The sequence below is a fragment of the Heptranchias perlo genome, chromosome 2, assembly GCF_035084215.1.
Source record: "Heptranchias perlo isolate sHepPer1 chromosome 2, sHepPer1.hap1, whole genome shotgun sequence".
In the NCBI taxonomy this organism is placed as follows: Eukaryota; Metazoa; Chordata; class Chondrichthyes; order Hexanchiformes; family Hexanchidae; genus Heptranchias; species Heptranchias perlo.
Window position 1 is genome coordinate 49,888,368 of NC_090326.1, and position 20,033 is coordinate 49,908,400.

At 43.2% G+C, this 20,033-nt stretch overlaps 1 protein-coding gene across 1 annotated transcript in view; it reads right to left on the reverse strand.

The window, feature by feature from the left end:
• Positions 1-8,267, reverse strand: part of LOC137339218 (cadherin-6-like) — a 204,682-nt gene extending 196,415 nt beyond the window's left edge. Inside the window, exon 1 of the mRNA XM_068001880.1 lies at positions 7,855-8,267. The gene's annotated coding sequence lies outside the window, so the exon portion shown is untranslated. The remainder of the gene's footprint in view (positions 1-7,854) is intronic.
• Between the last annotated feature and the right edge of the window lie 11,766 nt (positions 8,268-20,033).

Consider the following 20,033-nt stretch of genomic DNA (forward strand, 5'->3'; position numbering starts at 1 on the left):
ATGCTGGCCTTGCCAGCGATACCCACATCCCATGAACAAATAAAAAAAAGATGGAACAATGCCAGGTTTACTAATATTAGAAGTAGGATCTTTTGGTTGGCTTAAGATGCTATGTACTTTGTGAAATACTTAGCAAAACTGTGAGCTTTAGCAATGAGTGTTGACATAGCATGCGATCATGGGGGCATCACTGCCAGGCTCGATAAATTCCTCTACCAATGTCTACATACATGCATGTGCCAGCACGTCACTGGATAATCACTTAATGACACAACTGCGACTAATGAACACAAGGAGTGAGAGATTTATGTACCCCTCATGTCCTGTGAAAGGGCGATAGATCTGCGTGTGGCTTTGCAGCATAAATATAGTTAACATCGTGAAGGCATTATCGATGACTAAAGCCCATGTAATGAACCCAAACGTCATTGTAAAGCAGAATGGTTGTGAACCTCAGTTAAACTTTCTCAGACAAGCAGTGGGTCCCAGTAAACCTTTCCTCCCCCCCTTCCCCTGCTCCCTCAATCTGAGACGCCCCACCGCCACCAAAATAGCCATTTGCTTCCACAAACATTTCCTTTCTGCTAAGGGTAAAGGATTCATGTCACGTTACATGGAGTTAGATTTACCACCTCCCACCTCCTGCTATTCATAGTCAATGAGGCAGCAACCTACCCTAACTGTACAAGAATATAAATAACAAAATGATTGGTTAAGGTTACTTACTTAACACTCCATGCTGTAATGCCCCTCACCTAGAGATTGCAAAATGTATTCTTTTATAGGTATTAAATGAGAGTATATCTTTGAAATGGTGCAAAGAAATTCAGTTCTGATGATGGTAATGAACTCCAAACTCCATTTGCCCACCTCCATTTAAATCTCCATTCAATGTGTCACGCAAAGAATAAATAATCTTCTGATATCAGCACACAGTTGGTGTGATGCAGTCATCAGGCTCCTGAGGGCTGTTCTCGGTAAGGGGGATGCTGCATTTTACACTAAAACAAGCCTTTGAAACTGGTGCTTGCTGCATGAATGACTGTTTCTGCTCCAAAAACAATTGTGTACAATCTAACTCCTGACCTCATGAGTGCATTTTGATAAACTATAGTGCTGTCACGCTATTCTATATTTCAACCAGCGTATTATCTGGGAGAAAAAAAACTACTACACTTCAATGCAACTTGTTTTCCCATTTTTGTATCCTTGAAGATATGTCTGGGTTGGGGGAAAAAGCCTTTTGATAATTATCTGAAAGCAAAAGGTTGACTGGAGTTCCATTAATCTGCATAGACAGAGGAACAAAATGATTCAACCACAGGAGGGAGCTAGACGCCTGTGAAAGAGGGCCTTGAACAATGCAATGCTGTAAATGTGTACACGCGTCTTTTCTACGTATTTGCAAGAGAACAGGAGCTCCTTTTTTTTTGCTCCATTGTTAACTGCTCTCTAAAGCAGAAATCATTATACGACTCAGGGGTAAATCTGTGCGAAATGCCAATTACTGCGCTGCCAAACTGCTAATAACTGACTAATATATTCCAGCACTTGTGCTTTTCTGACCTTTGGAGTTTTGCAGTGTGGAGCAGGTGTAACTAGAATTTTTGCACTGGGCTAGCAGTCTTCCAAGACTTTTAAACCCTACCAGGAGCTACAGATAGCCGACTTAGATCAAAATTTGGACTTTTGCTATTTGATTTTTTTCAGACTCCCAAAGATTTCCTTTGATTGGCTTAGTTTCACACATTTGTCCCATTTACTTGCAAATTTCATTTACTTTGCACGGCCTCAAGTGCCAGAAAATGTCATGAATTATTCCTCAAAATATGTTTCCGTTGCTAGGTCGAGCTTTGTGTTGTGGTAACAGATGTCTCAATAACGTCATTGTAAAGCAGAATGGTTGTGAACCTCAGTTAAACTTTCTCAGACAAACAGTGGGTCCCAGTAAACCTTTCCTCCCCCCTTCCCCTGCTCCCTCAATCTGAGACGCCCCACCGCCACCAAAATAGCCATTTGCTTCCACAAACATTTCCTTTCTGCTAAGGGTAAAGGATTCATGTCACGTTACATGGAGTAAAAGCTATCCAAAGTTAGATTTACCACCTCCCACCTCCTGCTATTCATAGTCAATGAGGCAGCAACCTACCCTAACTGTACAAGAATATAAATAACAAAATGATTGGTTTAAGGTTACTTACTTAACACTCCATGCTGTAATGCCCCACACTTAGAGATTGCAAAATGTATTCTTTTATAGGTATTAAATGAGAGTATATCTTTGAAATGGTGCAAAGAAATTCAGTTCTGATGATGGTAGTGAACTGCTTGAACAGTGTACTATGACAGACTTAGACAGACTTCTTACTGCTTCGTGTATTACAAATTGAAAGCGTTTGAGCTCCCCCCGCCCCATCCCCTCGACCCCCCGCGTTGACTAAGCATGGGAGTGAATGAGTGAGAAATGACAAACCAGGGCCAGTCCATAGTCCACAATCGTCTTCTACAATATTAACATGCTAAAAACTATTTCTCAGCGTGGTATTGAGCAGAGAGGGGAACTTTTTATTTGATTCGATAACAGCATCCGTGACTTCAGTTGTTATTTATTGTCATAATCCGGCTGCGTGTGAACGCTGCGCAATGAACCAGATCCCTGCAACTTTTGGATTCACATGTTCCAGACAATCTCCTCGCCGTCTGATTTACATTCTGTCAGTTTCAATCTCAAACAAACTTCCAGGGCGATGGGAGGAAGGCAGTGAAACAATTCGTATTTGAAAAAAAAAGGAGGGAAAAAGTTTACACACACAAAAAAACCCAAGAGAGGTGAGGCAATAATGATAGGGTGATAGAAAATTTATGAGAAAGAAATGGCTCTCTTGGGTCAAAATAAAAAATAGATGAATGCTGCTCTGGCATTTACTCAAACCAGTTCAAAAGCCTTCCAGTCTCCCGAGACGTCTGAACACTCAACACTCGTATCCCTTGGAGCAAATAATAATGAATTGCACTAAACTGGTTACCCAAAGTGGTAACTAGGTTTGGGTTTATTGATTTAAACTATAAATGGTTCAAAATGATCAGTTTATACTCGTACAGCACAGGAGGCCATTCGCCCCATCGTGCCTGTGCTGGCTTTTTGAAAGGGTTATCCAATTAGTCCCACCCCCTGCTCTTTCTCCATAGCCCTGCAAACTTTTCACAGAAGAGTGAACATCAACCTTAACTGTGTTTTAACTCAGCAAAGCTCCCTGCAGCAGCGGTGAGAGAAAATCTGCACCCTGGAAGCAATCGGCCCTCCCACCAACACATGGCCATGTCTATTTGAGTCCGGCAGAACTGACTGCCGCTGAAGTTCAGTGACCTCAATTTAGTTGAGTTCCATCAGTTCTCACCCAAGCTGTTTGGCGGTGCGGAGGGAGAGGAAGAAGGAGGTAAGAGCACATAGAAGCAACACGTTCCATCTTAGAAAGGGGGAGAGATACATCTAATCTTTCGGCATGCTTGAATTGCACCTTCTGCTGGCTTATCAAGAACGACATTAACAGCAGCCATTGCAGAAGTGCACAATGCAGTGCCCTACTGACTGGGGTGGGGGAGTGGCAGGGAGAAAGTGGGAGAAACTCAAAAACACAGCACTGATGGTGAATGCCTGTACCTTAAAGAGATGTAACACACACAGGAAATGTGCAGGAATAATTGATCGAGATTTTTCCTTGTATTAAAGGGGTTTCAATAGCACTACGCCCTGCCAAAGTGGTCTAGACTAAGCCATTTCAGTAGACTAAAAATCCAGCGGTGTATAACGAGACTATTCACCTGCCGTGTCCCAACGTCCCCGCAGGAATCACCAGTCAGTTTTTGTGGCACCTCAGTTTTAATCAGCAGTGTGTTTAAAGTGCCCGTGTTGTGCCTCTCTCTGTCGACCTAACATTGAATGAAGCCTCCAGCTGTTGTAGCATTCGGCTGTTTTTACAGACTGAACGCGCAATATCTTGTGCAGCAATATTTTAATCCGTACACTGACTTTAGATCATTGATGAGCGAAGCGGAGCAAAACGCATGTCGATTATAAATCCAGCTGGTTACTTTCCTAGGTGTTAACTTCCTTCACTGTTGTGGGGGGGGGGGGGTGCGGGGGGTGAAGAGAGGCAGAATACTGGCGCTTTAAACCATGCTCTGATCAAAATTAAAGTGCTGAAGAATGGGGAAATTGGCTGGGCAAGCCTTTGGGAACATTGGGACTCGGGGGGAACAGTTGCTGGGACATTCGGGAACTGAGGCGTTGTAGTCCTTCGGAATTCGATGGGGTGGGGTCCCGATGTGTTGCGATACTTAATTTGGCTCATTCTTGAGTCACCCTAGGTGATCCAACTCAGTTACAAGAACCAATTTAACTCTTCGCCGTTTCAAAAATATCAAGAACTGAACAAGACAAGGAAAAATTCGACGTACAGCCAATAGCTGTTTTATCATGCTGCTTCGAGTAGTGAACAATAAAACAATTGTGAACTAATTATCACAGAGCAATAATCTGTCTTAGAATTACAATAACATTCACCATATTCAACTAACAGTTCATCAACTGGATTCACCTTCATATAGCATATCGACAATACTCAGCCTTGAACATTACAGTAACTGCGTGGCAAAGTTAGCCATTTTCAGTTTGTATAGTGAAACAACAGATAGCAATTGCGCTCCACTTATTTAAGTTTTTATCTGAATAACATTAATATAAAAACATATAAACTGTCCGCTTGTTAGCGCTTTAACCGCTATATGGAAACAATTATGTCTTTCTCCAGAAAACAAAAAAAAAGTAAAATACAACAGATGCTGGAAATCTGAAACGGAAATTGTAAAGAATTGTGGAGAAAGGAAAAATAGTGAACGAATAGTCAACCTGAAACGTTAACTATTTTCCCCCTCTCCAAAGAGGCTGCCTGACCCGCTAAGTGTTTCCAGCATTTTCTGTTTTTGTCTTTCTCCAGTTTTGGATACATCTTCAGCAAATCACTCGCACGCTTCTTCCTACCTGGTTTGTGGGCAATCCTCCTTTTCGAACTTTATCTTCAACTAACACCTTGCATACACTATTATTGAGGATGAGCTTTTAACCATTGCAGCCACTGTCGGACTCTGAACTAAGTTAGAATCCCGAGTGTACTAAAAATTTTCGTTTTCTCCCCTCGTCTATATAATTATAAACATAGGCATATTTACATAAAATATTTGACTCTGGGATCTTTCAATTTACGATGGAGCAAACACATTATGGGAAGATTATTGCATCACTCTTCATGTCTCTCTGGAAACATCACTTGGTCTCACACTCCCAAGGCTATAATTTGAGCTCAGATCCAAGCACCTGCGGTTCAGCTCCTTTAACTTGCACAACTAACATCCTTCAATCACTACCGATCTCAGTAGGGAAGAGAGGAGAGCGACTTGTTTAGATAATGTGAATTCCATTATTGCCGCACACATCAATCTTGATTTATTTAATCTACCAAGTCTCTGCTGAGCTGTAATTAAGCTCCTGCTTTTCAGACTGTATACATATTCTGGTACAGAGTCAGGGGGATTCATTTTAACCGCCCAAAGCAGCCGAGGAGCTCGAAATTGCTTTCTGCATAATGGACACCCCTAAAGTGAATGAATGGAAAAGGGTTAAACTGGTTTATGTTTTGACACACTGAGAACTATGTCTTAAGAAAACACGAGTTACACTCTGACTGAACGTATAAAAACAGGATCCTCTCATTTTAGTTTACTGTTAAAAGTTAATTTTACTCAGGGGAACTTAATGTTTAGTGCACCATTCAGTGCCAGACACGGGGGGGGGGGGGGGGAAAGTTGAATGTTGTTAAGACTTTTGGAATTGAGCAGAAATGCTAACGCAACACTGAAAGAACTAAGAAGGTCTAAGTGAATTTACATTGGTTTGTATATTGCACTGTATCACACAGGTGGCTGAATGGGTTAAAACACTGCTGTGTGTTTACACGGGACTATTTCTGTGCTGTCTCATTTTTGTTATAGGTCATTCAAACTGCACCGGATAATGGTGAATATATTCGGCCGTTCTACCTCATAATTGCTCGAGGCACTGGCGCCTGTTGTATCCCCCCCCCCCGAAATTTGGTGTGAAATTACACAATTGTCACTGTATAACACACTAGTTATTATCTACCTGTAACCTGTCAACATGACCGACCAAATAATGGAATTAGCTCAGCTGAGTGGTATAGCCCAGGATGAATTGAAACATTTCAATCATTTCCTTGCGGACACGGCGGGTTTCACTTGTGCCACTCTCGGACACGGTGTTCAACAGAAGCTGACTTTTAATACACCCAGGAACCCAAGCGCTCACCCTCTTTAGTGAGCACTCACCACTCTCCGACCAGGCACAATGGCAGCAGCTGGACAAACGCGGCGCTTCTCAGCATTATACACATTTATCCGATGCTTTAATAAGCACTTTTTTTTTAAGTGCCCTTTTTATAAATGTACGAAATTTTAAAATCGTTCTATTCATTCGTGTCACTAAACGTGAATCACATTCGTTTTGATAGATTTCTCCATTTCCATTGATTAACAAATACAGCATATGACAAGAGGGAAATCTGCCTACAATGCTAGAGCGAACCAAGGACACCCAGTCCTCAAAGGGTTAAAGCAACTGCAAACTAAAACAAACGTTTTAGTTACTCCCCCCGGGGGCTGACATTTGTTGTGATTTCTAACTAGTACTCGTGCTACTTACAGTACCTGACTTTCCTGCTCAATCGCAAGACGAGCTCCACACACAGCAAGCAGCACACGCGTCGCAATGATACATGCAGGAGGAGTTGGGTGAAAATGTAAACGCTCCTTGGTAAAACCATTGACAATTACAGAAAGTAAACAGATTTTTGGGGACTTGGCAGATATGTTCACACCGGTCTTTCTGGAAACACCAATCGATGATTTTTTTTTTGTGACTAGAATTTCAAACAACTACAAAAAAAATTGTACCGCCCAATACTAAATATTGAGTGGAGAGCTAGAAAGTGATGCTGCGAGCAGATGCCGAAAAAAACGCCCGTGTTAAAACTCCGCTGATACTGGGTTTCTGGCGGAGTTAGGGATGCTGGAGGGCAGCTCAGGTTGTGCGAGCCCTTCTGTTTCTATCGCATGTTGCTTTTCAGATGCAAGGTTGACCTTGGACACAGACACAGACACTAATGCATATCCCAGACCAGACAGGACGAGCCTTCTCTCCTCCCTCCCCCCACTCTATCAGCTTTGCCTCAGTACCGGAATGATTTGTCACTGCAGCTTGCGAGTGGCACATTTAGCAGACGCTCTCTGCCGCTGACACCCTCTCCTTGCTATTGCACTGTAACTCACAGCCTATTAAAGATTTTACAGTGCGCTCAGCCCCGGCACGGTTGACACGGCGCAGTACAATTAACACAAACTACTAAAGTTAACTGGAACACACACGCATACACATTCCTACTCGGCTTCACATCGCGAAACCCAGCGCAAATTTGTTCTGTTAACTGCAACAAGCCCCCACTGAATTCTACCTCCGACACAAGCGCATCGTACGAGTCCCCCATCTAAAACAAAAAGAAAAGCTGCCAGAAGCAGTTAACTTCATAGGACTTTAATACAGATTAAATATGCATTTTATTACAACAATGACAATCACAAGCGTTGCTTCTGCACGAAAACAAAATGAGCATTAAGAAAGAGGAGGAGAAAACGAACACCCTTTCTGGATTATCTTTATATCTCTTGGCAACCTCCCATGTGTAGAACCAAGGCTCTATTAGGACAGAAGGTAAAAACACTTACCTCGAGCACAGTATTAGGTAGTCTGCTACTTCTCCTGACACGGTACAGTACTGATAAGTAACACGCCGCTGTCTGTCCCTTGTGCCACTCAGTGCTGCGGTTGCTTTTCGGCTGTTGAGATTCCAAGACTCACTTCTTGTTCCATCTACTTCAGGCGCCTGCTCTCAGCATCACTTTTTTTTAGCTCTCGGAGGCAGGGACCCGCAGCCGAGGGGGAAAATCTCTCTGCCTGTCAGCTTGCTGATTGGTGGCCGTTCGGTCCTCTGATTAACAATAATAAAAAAAAAATCCGCCTCAAGCAGAGGAGGAGTGACAGGACTGTGTACTTGCTATGGAGTCTCTGCTCTGCACGGACTAGGGGCACTGGGAATCCTGTGTCTTTCAGGCTGAGGAATTTGCAAATGAATGCAGTGGGAGTGTTATAGTGAAGAGCTTTATGTTAAAAGAGCCTCCCCCCCAACCCCACACACATACATCGTGATGGATGACCTCTCTACGTTTGAAGTCTTAAGTAATTTCACTCCCCCCTTATAATCTGCTTTATTTCATGATCTGTGATAATAAAAGGTGAAACAGCCAGAAAATTATAAATCATTTTCAGATCAAGCACCCCCCCCCCCACTGAGATAAAGTAGCCTTTTCTGCTCCCACATACACTGAATAAAATCAGAATCCAGCAGATTATTGATCAAAGCACTGTTTCAACAGCAGTAACATTCTGTAACACGCCCTTAAAGCTTATGTTTTCTCTTTATTCATAGGTAAGATGTAATATGTAAAAACAAAAGAAAAAGGAAATAACATTCAGATTGAAATAAAAACATTCAATTATTTTGGGAATACATTATTTCCTTATTCATAGAAATCTGCAGCTAAAGAACTAATGTATTCATAGAATCCTACCAAGAAAAGATTTTTGCGCTAAATGACTTATTTCAATTGCCTGGCATATAAATATTTAGCTGTAAAGTAATCCTGCACAAAATGCTTCCGCTGGTTAACCCTCTGAGGCACTAAACAGCTTTTTTTTGTGTCTGAATAAAATCCCCAGAGTGGCCAGCATTTCCAATTTCTATTCCCAGGAAATTTCATGCTAGGAGACTCCGAATCTAACTCGTGCTCCAAGGGCATGCTCTCCTGGAACACTACTCTTCCTTTTCGAGGTGGCTGTGTGCTTTTTCCTGATATTTTCCAAGCAGGCTGCTCCCTTTTGTTTTGTTTGTTTTCTGATCAGTGAGTGGCATTTTATTTTTTAACTTTTATACCACGATTCACACTGAGGGACACTTGAGAACCAAAATGGGGTGCAAGGATCAAAAAAAAAGTTCATGAAAAACCAGGATTGTCCTCGGCGAAGTCAGACTGTTGCTTGACACAAAAGGTTGTTCCGCTGCATTCACTAATGCTCTCAGTGGAACAGCTAACTTTAGCACCAAAAAAAATGAAACTAATTGAAAGGTCACTATGCTTAATAGCTCATGTGGCATTTCATTGGCTCTAGATCATTGGAACAGTCCACAGCACTTAAGAGAATATTCCTATTAGCTGAATGGCAGATGATAATCCAAAATCAGTCTGCAGTTTTTACTTGGAGTCACGCCTGTTACTAAACTTTTATATTTTACACTGTATTTTTATTGGAGAAATGTTTCCTGAGCTGATCCCCCAGTAAGAGCTGCCAGCCTACCTCTTTTTATTGCATGGCAGATCCACTTTATAGCAACTGTGCGGTTGCTTTACATTTGTAATCTGTGACTATATTTTGCTGGGGCCTGTGCCTTCTCCAGTAGTCACGGAAGATCTATAGAACAATAACATAAAATGCTTGACTGGTGCAGGGGGCAGGCTGGAGCATTGCAGTCACTCGGCCAAATAACCAAACAACATGGCTGCCTCCAACGACAAGCCGCTTTGCATTTATGCTGCCAGCGGAGGTGGCACTGCCAATGGAGATGTGCATCAGAACCACCTGTTTTGGTGGTGTGTGCTACCACCAAAGGTAAGATTGCCTGCTAGGTTATATTCACCATTTGCCACCAATTTTGGAGCTACCACCAGCAGTAAACACTGAATATAAGGGCAATTTTAAATTCCTGTTCAATCAATGTTACTGTCCCCATGTTATACATTCACCAGACTTCTAGTCCAATCCCTTTATATATGTTACTTCTATTATTTAGCCGGATGTACTGAAGCACAATGATAGTATAAGAGCATAAGAACATAAGAGATAGGAGCAGGAGTAGGTCATTTGGCCCTTCGAGCCTGCTCCGCCATTTAATGAGATCATGGCTGATGATCAGTATGAAACAGTTTACATTTTAGAAAATGTTCCACTAAATGTAAAAGTGAACTAAAAGTATGTCAGAATTGTGGAAGTTATGATTTTCTACTTTATTCTGGATGCTGGATAAATGACTGTTCAAGATAAGTAACTCATCTGGATAACTGATCACTTGGATTAATTAATGACTGAATCATAACAAGTTACGGCACAGAAGGAGGCCATTCAGCCCATCGTGTCTGTGCCAGCCGAAAAAGAGCTTTCCAGCTTAATCCCACTTTCCAGCGTTTGGTCCGTAGCCCTGTAGGTTACGGCACTTCAAGTGCACATCCAAGTACTTTTTAAATGAGTTGAAGGTTTCTGCTTCTACCACCCTCTCAGGCAGTGAGCTCCAGATCCCCACCACCCTCTGGGTGAAAAAATTTCTCTTCAGCTCCCCTCCAATTCCTCTTCCAATTATTTTAAATTTATGCCCCCTGGTCACTGACCGCTCTGCTAAGGGAAATAGGTCCTCCCTATCCATCCTATCTAGTTCAGTCATAATTTTATATACCTCAATTAAATCGCCCCTCAGCCTCCTTTGTTCCGAAGAAAACAACCCCAGCCTATCCAATCTTTTCTCATAGCTAAAATTCTCCAGCCCTGGCAACATCCTCGTAAATCCCCTTTGTACCCTCTCTAGTGCAATCACATCTTTCCTGTAATGTGGTGACCAGAACTGTACGCATTACTCATGCTGTGGCCTAACTAGTGTTTTATACAGTTCTAGTATAACCTCCCTGCTCTTATATTCTATGCCTCGGCTAATAAATGAAAGTATTCCTTATGCCTTTTTAACCACCTTATCTCCCTGTTCTGCTACCTTCAGGGATCTGTGGACATGCACTCCAAGGTCCCTTTGTTCCTCTACACCTCTCAGTATCTTCCCATTTATTGTGTACTCCCTTACCTTACTCTGAATATTTGGGATAAGAGATTACTCACTTGGCAGAAATTGACAATACTCATAAGGGAGGATATGATTGGCCAAGCATTGTGCAAACATAAATTGGGAATTCAATGCTTTTCAAATGATAAAGAATGAGCAATGAGTAGGGGTCATTACTAATCTATACATAGATGTGAGTTGGTGTGGCCAGCATGTGCATAACACATCTTAGAGAATTTTGTCAAATCAGAACAATATCAAATTCAATTCAACTTGATATTCTAAAGATAAACAAAATTAATTCACACAACTTTGATTTGAAATAAAGATCGGATCTGTTTCTTTTTGGTTGGAAAGTTCACTCCTCAGTATGGAACTGAGCCATATGGATCGGAAGGTTCCAAGTAAAGTCCTTGGTCTTTGCTGCAGCCTCAATACCTCTGGGTTTGGGAAGTTCAAACCCACCAGGGTTCCTGCTCCTGATGGCTACACAGTGACTCCTGCTGGAAAGTATTCCTGTTGGAATACGGCTCTGCAGAAACCAACGACCCTCTAAGACTTCAGTCCAATAGCCATTCTTCATATGGTGAGTCTACACAGCAAATGATGGCAGACTATTCGATCATGGGAGCCATCAGAGTCTGATCTTGCACTCACCCAGTGTCCACAAGGACACACTTTTCAGCAGGGGATGCTGGGTAGCGATCAGGAGTGGGAACCCTGACAGATTATGTTTCCTCCTTGTTACGGCTGCCAAGGCTGAGGTCAGCTAAGTCGGCACCGACTGGGAATCAAACCAAGGATCTTCTGTATGGCTCAGCTGCACACTGGACAGTGCAGCTTAAAAATAAATTAAAATGGTTGTTGTTGAATTGGGGTTGATTGACTACACAAGTGAGCAATTGGTTTATTAAATGTATAGCACTGACGAGCACAGATAGTGAAATACGTGTCCAAATGTGCGTGGTGGATCATTCAAAATATACATTTATTTTCTGCCCAGAAAAAGCAGGGAGTGAAAGAGGATTGTAATTTCGTAAGTATATCTTTGTTCAAGTATGTAATCCGATCAGCTGGAAGGGAGCACTAATTCCCAGCAGAGTACTATCCTGTATGATTTAATCTTAATTTCCAATTGGTCACAGGCTAATTAATATTTGAAGGGGTGTAAGGAACAATTTTCTGAGTACACATTGCTGATGGCCAGTAATTTCAATCGACGGAAAATCGCAGGCAGCGCGCTTGCAGTTTCTCGCTAGTTGCATCCAGTGGAGAAGGTTTTCTGCCTATGCTCTGAAAATCGGCCCTGGAATCTACAGCTCCTTCTGTGGCTCAGATAACAATGGCAATAGGGCCGATTTTTCTCCCTGTGCCCGTGCTGGATGCCTGAAGGACTCAGCTTACTGGAGGTGGGCTGGTCCTGTGGCAGGAGGGGCGCCTTCAACTTTTCTGGCCCAGGCCATTTCCATGATGGAATTGAGAGCAGAAGCAAGAGCAGAGGCCTGCAGCTCTGCTCATGGCTGCCAGCACTGAGGCTTTCTGGCTCCTGCTGGTCCGTAGTGGATCCCAGTGCAAGCCCTATTGCCAGGTTGCTTCAAGTACCTCTCCGTACTTGAACTATACATGGGTACAGAGAGAAGGAGGTGAAGCAGGAGTGCTAGAATGCTCCCCAGCACCTCATCAAAATCATAACTTTGGGCCAGCACCTACACCAGGTGTAGGGCTAGTTATGTTGAATTTGGGGAAACCCTGGAAGTCCCAGGGCAGCGTTGTGAGGCAGAGACCTGATGTAATAGGTCTCCGTCCTCATTTCCTCTTTGGTGCAACTGGGAACTGAGCATCCACCAGCCGGGGCAATGAAGAGGAAAATCTGCCCCATAGCATAACTAAGTCATAAAAAGCAAAAGTTCCCAGCTTCTGCTCTTAGTCTGTGCTGAGTAAGTTGATATGAACCAAGGCAGCAGTTGGGGTGATACAATTGGCTTCAGGTTCCCTAAGCTCGGCAGAGAAGAAATCAACAAATTCCCCACTCCTGATCATTGTCCAGTAACCCTGCTGGAAAAATGCACGTGTGTTGACATTGGGTGACAGCGGAGTCAGGCTCTGCAATGATGTCCTGTCGGGTCAAGTAAGTTGCCAATCATTCCTGCCACACCTGGAGAATGGCTGCTTGGTGAGCTACTATACTATAGAAAGGGAAATCATGTTTGACTAATTCATTAGAGTTCTTTAAGGAAGTAACAAGCAATGTGGATAAAGGGGATTCTGTGGATGTGGTGTACTTGGATTTCCAGAAGGCATTTGACAAGGTGCCGCATCAAAGGCTCGTGGTGTAGGGGATAACATGGATAAAGGATTGGTTAGCTAACAGGAAACAGAAAGTAGGCATAAATGGGTCATTTTCAGGTTAGCAAGATGTAACGAGTGGAGTGCCACAGGGATCAGTGCTTGGGCCTCAACTATTTACAATCTATATCAATGACTTGGATGAAGGGACCAAATGTAAGGTTGCTAAATTTGCTAATGATACAAAGGTAAGTAGGAAAGTAAGTTGTGAAGAGGACATAAGGAGTCTGCAAAGGAATATAGATAGGTTAAGTGAGTGGGCAAAAATTTGGCAGATAGAGTATAATGTGGGAAAATGTGAACTTGTCCACTTTGGCAGGAGGAATAGAAAAGCAGTATATTATTTAAATGGAGAGAGATTGCAGAACTCTGAGGTACAAAGGGATCTGGGTGTCCTAGTACATGAATCACAAAAAGTTAGCATGCAGGTACAGCAAGTGATTAGGAAGGCAAATGGAATGTTGTCATTTATTGCAAGGGGAATGGAATAAAAAATTGGGATGTTTTGCTACAGTTGTACAGGGCATTGGTGAGACCACATCTAGAATACTGTGTGCAGTTTTGGTCTCCTTATTTAAGAAAGACATAATTGCTTTGGAGCGGTTCAGAGAAGGTTCACTCGACTGATTCCTGGGATGAGGGGGTTATCTTATGAGGAAAGGTTCGATAAGTTGGGCCTGTATACACTGGAGTTTAGAAGAATGAGAGGTGATCTTATTGAAACATATAAGATCCTGAGGGGACTAGAAGGGGTAGATGCTGAAAGGATGTTTCCCCTTGTGGGAGAGACTAGAACTAAGGGCCACAGTTTAAAAATAAGGGGTGTCCCATTTAAGATGGAGATGAGGAGAAATTTTTTTCTCTCAGAGGGTCGTGAGTCCGGAACTCATTTCCCCAGAGAGCGGTGGAGGCAGGATCATTGAATATTTTTAAGGCTGAGATAGATAGATTCCTGATTAACAAGGGATTCAAAGGTTATAGTTTTTTAAAATTCATTCATGGGATGTGGGCGTCGCTGGCGAGGCCAGCATTTATTGCCCATCCCTAATTGCCCTTGAGAAGGTGGTGGTGAGCCGCCTTCTTGAACCGCTGCAGTCCGTGTGGTGAAGGTTCTCCCACAGTGCTGTTAGGAAGGGAGTTTCAGGATTTTGACCCAGCGACGATGAAGGAACGGCGATATATCAATGACTTGGATGAAGGGACCAAATGTAAGGTTGCTAAATTTGCTAATGATACAAAGGTAGGTAGGAAAGTAAGTTGTGAAGAGGACATAAGGAGTCTGCAAAGGAATATAGATAGGTTAAGTGAGTGGGCAAAAACCTTCACCACACGGACTGCAGCGGTTCAAGAAGGCAGCTCACCACCACCTTCTCAAGGGCAATTAGGGATGGGCAATAAATGCTGGCCTCGCCAGCGACGCCCACATCCCATGAATGAATTTTTAAAAACTATAACCTTTGAATCCCTTGGCAAGATGTAACGAGTGGCACTCCACTCGTTACATCTTGCCAACCTGAAAATGACCCATTTATGCCTACTCTCTGTTTCCTGTTAGCTAACCACTCCTTTTTACATGCTAATAAGTTGGAATGGTGTGTGACTTGGAGGGGAACGTGCAGGTGGTGTTGTTCCCATGTACCTGCTGCTCTTGTCCTTCTAGGTGGTAGAGGTCGAGGGTTTGGGAGGTGCTGTCGAAGAAGCCTTGGCGAGTTGCTGCAATGCATCCTGTGGATGGTACACACTGCAGCCACTGTGCGCCGGCGGTGAAGGGAGTGAATGTTTAGGGTGGTGGGTGGGGTGCCAATCAAGCAGGCTGCTTTGTCCTGGATGGTGTCGAGCTTCTTGAGTGTTGTTGGAGCTGCACTCATCCAAGCAAGTGGAGAGTATTCCATCACACTCCTGACTTGTGCCTTGTAGATGGTAGAAAGGCTTTGGGGAGTCAAGAGGTGAGTCACTCGCCGCAGAATACCCAGCCTCTGACCTGCTCTTGTAGCCACGGTATTTGTATGGCTGGTCCAGTTAAGTTTCTGGTCAGTGGTGACCCCCAGGATGCTGATGGTGGGGGATTCGGCGATGGTAATACCGTTGAATGTCAAGGGGAGGTGGTTAGACTCTCTCTTTGGAGATGGTCATTGCCTGGCACTTGTCTGGCGCGAATGTTACTTGCCACTTATGAGCCCAAGCCTGGATGTTGTCCAGGTCTTGCTGCATGCGGGCTCGGACTGCTTCATTATCTGAGGGGTTGGAATGGAACTGAACACTGTGCAATCATCAGCGAACATCCCCATTTCTGACCTTATGATGGAGGGAAGGTCAGTGATGAAGCAGCTGAAGATGGTTGGGCCTAGGACACTGCCTTGAGGAACTCCTGCAGCAATGCCCTGGGGCTGAGATGATTGGCCACCAACAACCACTGTCATCTTCCTTTGTGCTCAGTATGACTCCAGCCACTGGAGAGTTTTCCCCCTGATTCACATTGACTTCAATTTTACTAGGGCTCCTTGGTGCCACACTCGGTGAAATGCTGCTTTGATGTCAAGGGCAGTCACTCTCACCTCACTTCTGGAATTCAGCTCTTTTTTTCCATGTTTGGACCAAGGCTGTAATGAGGCCTGGAGCCGAGTGGTCCTGGCTGAATATTTTTAAGGCTGAGTTCGATAGATTCCTGATTAACAAGCTACTCAAAGGTTATAGTAGGTAGATGGGAAAGTAGGGTTGAGGTCACAATCAGATCAGCCATGATCTTATCAAATGGCAGAGCAGGCTCGAGGGGCCGAATGGCCTACTCCTGCTCATAATTCATATGTTCGTATAGGACGACAGTGGAACAGCGGAACGTGTTCAGAGATGGAGGAGGAGAGAAAATTGGCAAACAAAAACTGTAAAAAAAAGGAAAAAAGGGCACTCAATCTTCACAGTGAAAATCATGCATGACTCCAAGCAGTGCAGATTTTATAAATGTTCATAAAAATTGAACTGGCTGGTTTGAAAGCTACAAGGGAGCATTGGCACTGCAGCAGATTCCACTGGGGACTTTCCCAAGCAGCCATTGTGATGCATACATTAGACAGGGAAATGTTTATCGTGGAATCAGTCGTAATAAGAGTCTTGGAATAGGGATTTGCAAGTTCTCCAAACTTTCTCCAGCGATTAGCTTCCAGTTGACCACAAGATGTGCCTATTCAGATCACTTTCCTACAAGCATTATCTGAATAGTGGCCTTAAAAGGAGAAGACAACTTAAACACGTCTTCATCTCAGTAATTAAGCATCAGAACTATGTTCCAGACCCCAGACTATCCATGAGCAAGGCCACACGTGGTCATCTAGTAGACGCACAAAATGTACAATTCTGAACGAGTGTGATATCAGGAGAATATTGTTACATTCCTAAAGACATAATTATGTGTATGCTATATATAAAAGTGGTAAAGTGTCTTTTAGGAACCTAGGAACAGGAATAGGCCATTCAGCTCTTGAGCCTATTCAGTTAGATCATGGCTTATCTGTACTTCAACTCCATTTGCCTGCCTTTGCTCCATATCCCTTGATTCCCTTACTTAATAAAAATCTATCGATCTCAGTCTTGATAATTTCAATTGAACCAGCATTCACAGCCTTTTGGGGGAGAGAATTCCAGATTTCCACTATCCTTTGTGTGAAAAAATGCTTCCTGATTTCATTCCTAAACGGTCCAGCTCTAATTTTAAGATTATGCCCCCTCATTCTGGATTCCCCCACCAGAGGAAATAGTTTTTCCGTATCTATCCTATTGAATCCCTTTATCATTTTAAAGACCTCAATCATCTAAACTTAAGGGAATACAAACTAAATTTATGCAACTTGTCTTCATAATTTAACCCTTTAAACCTGGGTATCATTCTGGTGAACCTGCACTGTACCACTTCCAAGGCCAATATATCTTTTCTGAGGCTTGGTGCCCAAAACTGAACGCAGTACTCCAGTTGGGGCCTGACCAAGGCTTTATACAACTGAAGCATCACTTCCTCACTTTTGTGTTTAAAATTAAGGTCTTTAAAATTATGAAGGGGTTTGATAGGGTAGACGTATAGATAATATTTCCACTTGTGAGGAATCCAAAACTAGGGATCACAAAAATAAGATAGTCACTCATAAATCCAGCTAGATAAGTACATGAGAGAGAAAGGAATAGAAGGTTATGATATAGTTAGAAGAAGTAGGAAGGGAGGAGGTTTCTGTCGAGCATAAACACCAGCATAGATCGGTTGGCCCGAACAGCCTGTTTGCCTGCTGTAAATTCTATGTAATTCTGAGTGTATTTCAGCCCCCAAGAGATAAAGATCAACATTCCATTTGCCTTTTCGATTACTTTTTGTACCTGGGCACAAGCTTTTAGTGAATTGTGAACATGGACACCTACATCCCTTGCATGATGCCTCACTGAGAAGACAAGACCCTTTCTATTTAAGAGTATAAGATCAAGTGTCAGTAGTTACAGTTCAGTGCTGTCATATCAGGTATATACAATGTTATAAACAGGGAGCTGGAAATTGTACTGGAGAGGTACCTATGTTAAGATATAAATCACACATAGTCCACTAAATACTGCACAGGACATCATTCACTTCCCACACAGCTCTCTGGTTCTAAGTAAACCTTCTTTTGTGCATAATTAAACCTAAGCTACTACTATGCTGAAGGCTTTGAAATTTTAAGCCTTTTGATTCTGTGATTCATAAATTCAAAGTTAACCATATGAAGCATTTTGCAGTTATCTCCCCAAAATAGTGGGGCCATTCTCTGAGGTACAGCACCTTTAAATATTTACTATTTCTCAAGTGTATTCAAGGATATGTTTTGCAGCAAAAGCTATTCTACATACAGACACAATAAGAGCATACAATAATATGCTATATATCTTGGCATGTTTCATATTCATACTTCATGACAAAGATATTGGGGGGAATTTTAGTCCCCCAGGATGGGCAGGGGGGGTGGGTTAAATTTTTAAAAATGGGAACCCCGACCCCAGCCCGCCGGGAACGTGCTTACTTCTGGTTTAACCGGGGCGGGTTGGGAGGCGGGCCAGTACCATTCTCGATTGGCGGGTGGGTAATTCTAATATTTAAATGAGGTTCCGTGCATCAGATTTTAGCCACTATTTGGATTGGACTGCTGCTGGATGGATTTCCTGGGGCTCGGGAAACCCAGCAGCTAAAGAGAGGCGAGAACTGTCGGATCCAGCAGGTAAGAGTTTTTCCAGTATTGTTTGTGGGCCGGGGGAGTAGGAGTGCTCCCCCCCCGGCTCCCCAAGCAAATCTGTTGCAATCGGCCAAACCCCCCTGCAATCTGCCGACCACCCCCGCAATCTCTCCCCCCGCCGTGATTCAATATTTTCCCTCCCCACCATGATTTCTCCCCCCCACCCCGCGATCTCTCCCTCCCTCCTCTTCGGTCCCCAGCTGCGGCATTCTACCGCAGGCCTTCCCGCCCAACAGCCCGCCAGCCTCTCAATCTGGCCAGCTGCCGGGCGGGAAATAGAGAAAAAATTTCAAATAAGGTCCGGCCGTTAAATTCTGCAGGATCTCCATGTTTTCCGTATTTTCAGGTTTCCTGGCTGCTGACAGTTGCTCCCACTCCCTCCCCGCCTCCCCGTAAATATCAGGTCCATTGTTTCACTAAGCCCCACTTAAAAAGTAGTCATCTGCAATGGACATTGCAATCACTAATTTAAGTTAAAGCTTGGAACAATAAAAAATGATATAAGATCTATGTGTATACAATATATTGTGTTTAAAGGGCTACACACAAGATCAAATAAGTGCCAGTGAATCAAACTCCCCGAATCCAACCTTGCCCGAATTTTGAGCGCTCAATCATACAGGTTCAAAGCCCACCTTCTGCCAGCTCATCTCAGTCTTGTTTCCAATTTGTCATCTACACATGCACAGGGTGTATGAAACCTACTTTTAGAAAGGAGATTGCCTTTCATTTGAAAAAGAGGACAGTTGTACATTTACAGATTCTTTTTTCTGGGGGCGAGGTACAATGAGTCAAGCTATTTTTGAGAGGCATGGTTACGTATGCTCTGCACAGTTGCCTCTGAAAACTTTGAACCACAGCTAACTCACTCATCCATAACTGTAGTCATTAGGAAACTCATAACCTAACAGCAAGAATGAACACCAAGGCGTATGTTCATCAAGCACTTGGCACACTGGTGTTAATTTAGAACTCAGATTTATCTCATGCCACAAAAAAAACCACCACCAGCTTGTCGCTGAAGCCCATGGTAAACAATACACATTTCTGCAATCTTTATTGATTAGTAAATAGAGGATAGATCGCCCGTTACAGTGAGTGACAGAGATTCTCTCACTGGCGTGAAAGAGCCACGACTCAGGACCAGCATAAAAATGAGTTAGTAGTGAATGAATATCTTAACCACACCATTAGCAGTGCGATGTTCTGCTTACTGTAACAGCTCACAGCTTATGCAAGCAATGTAACCCTTTCACTGGTACAAACCTACATTCAGTTTTGAACAAGCTGCACTGCAGTCATCATTAACCTAGATATCTTATCTTTTGCCTAAAAAATGTACAATGTCAGAACTATGAGGCATTTCATGAAAGCAGTA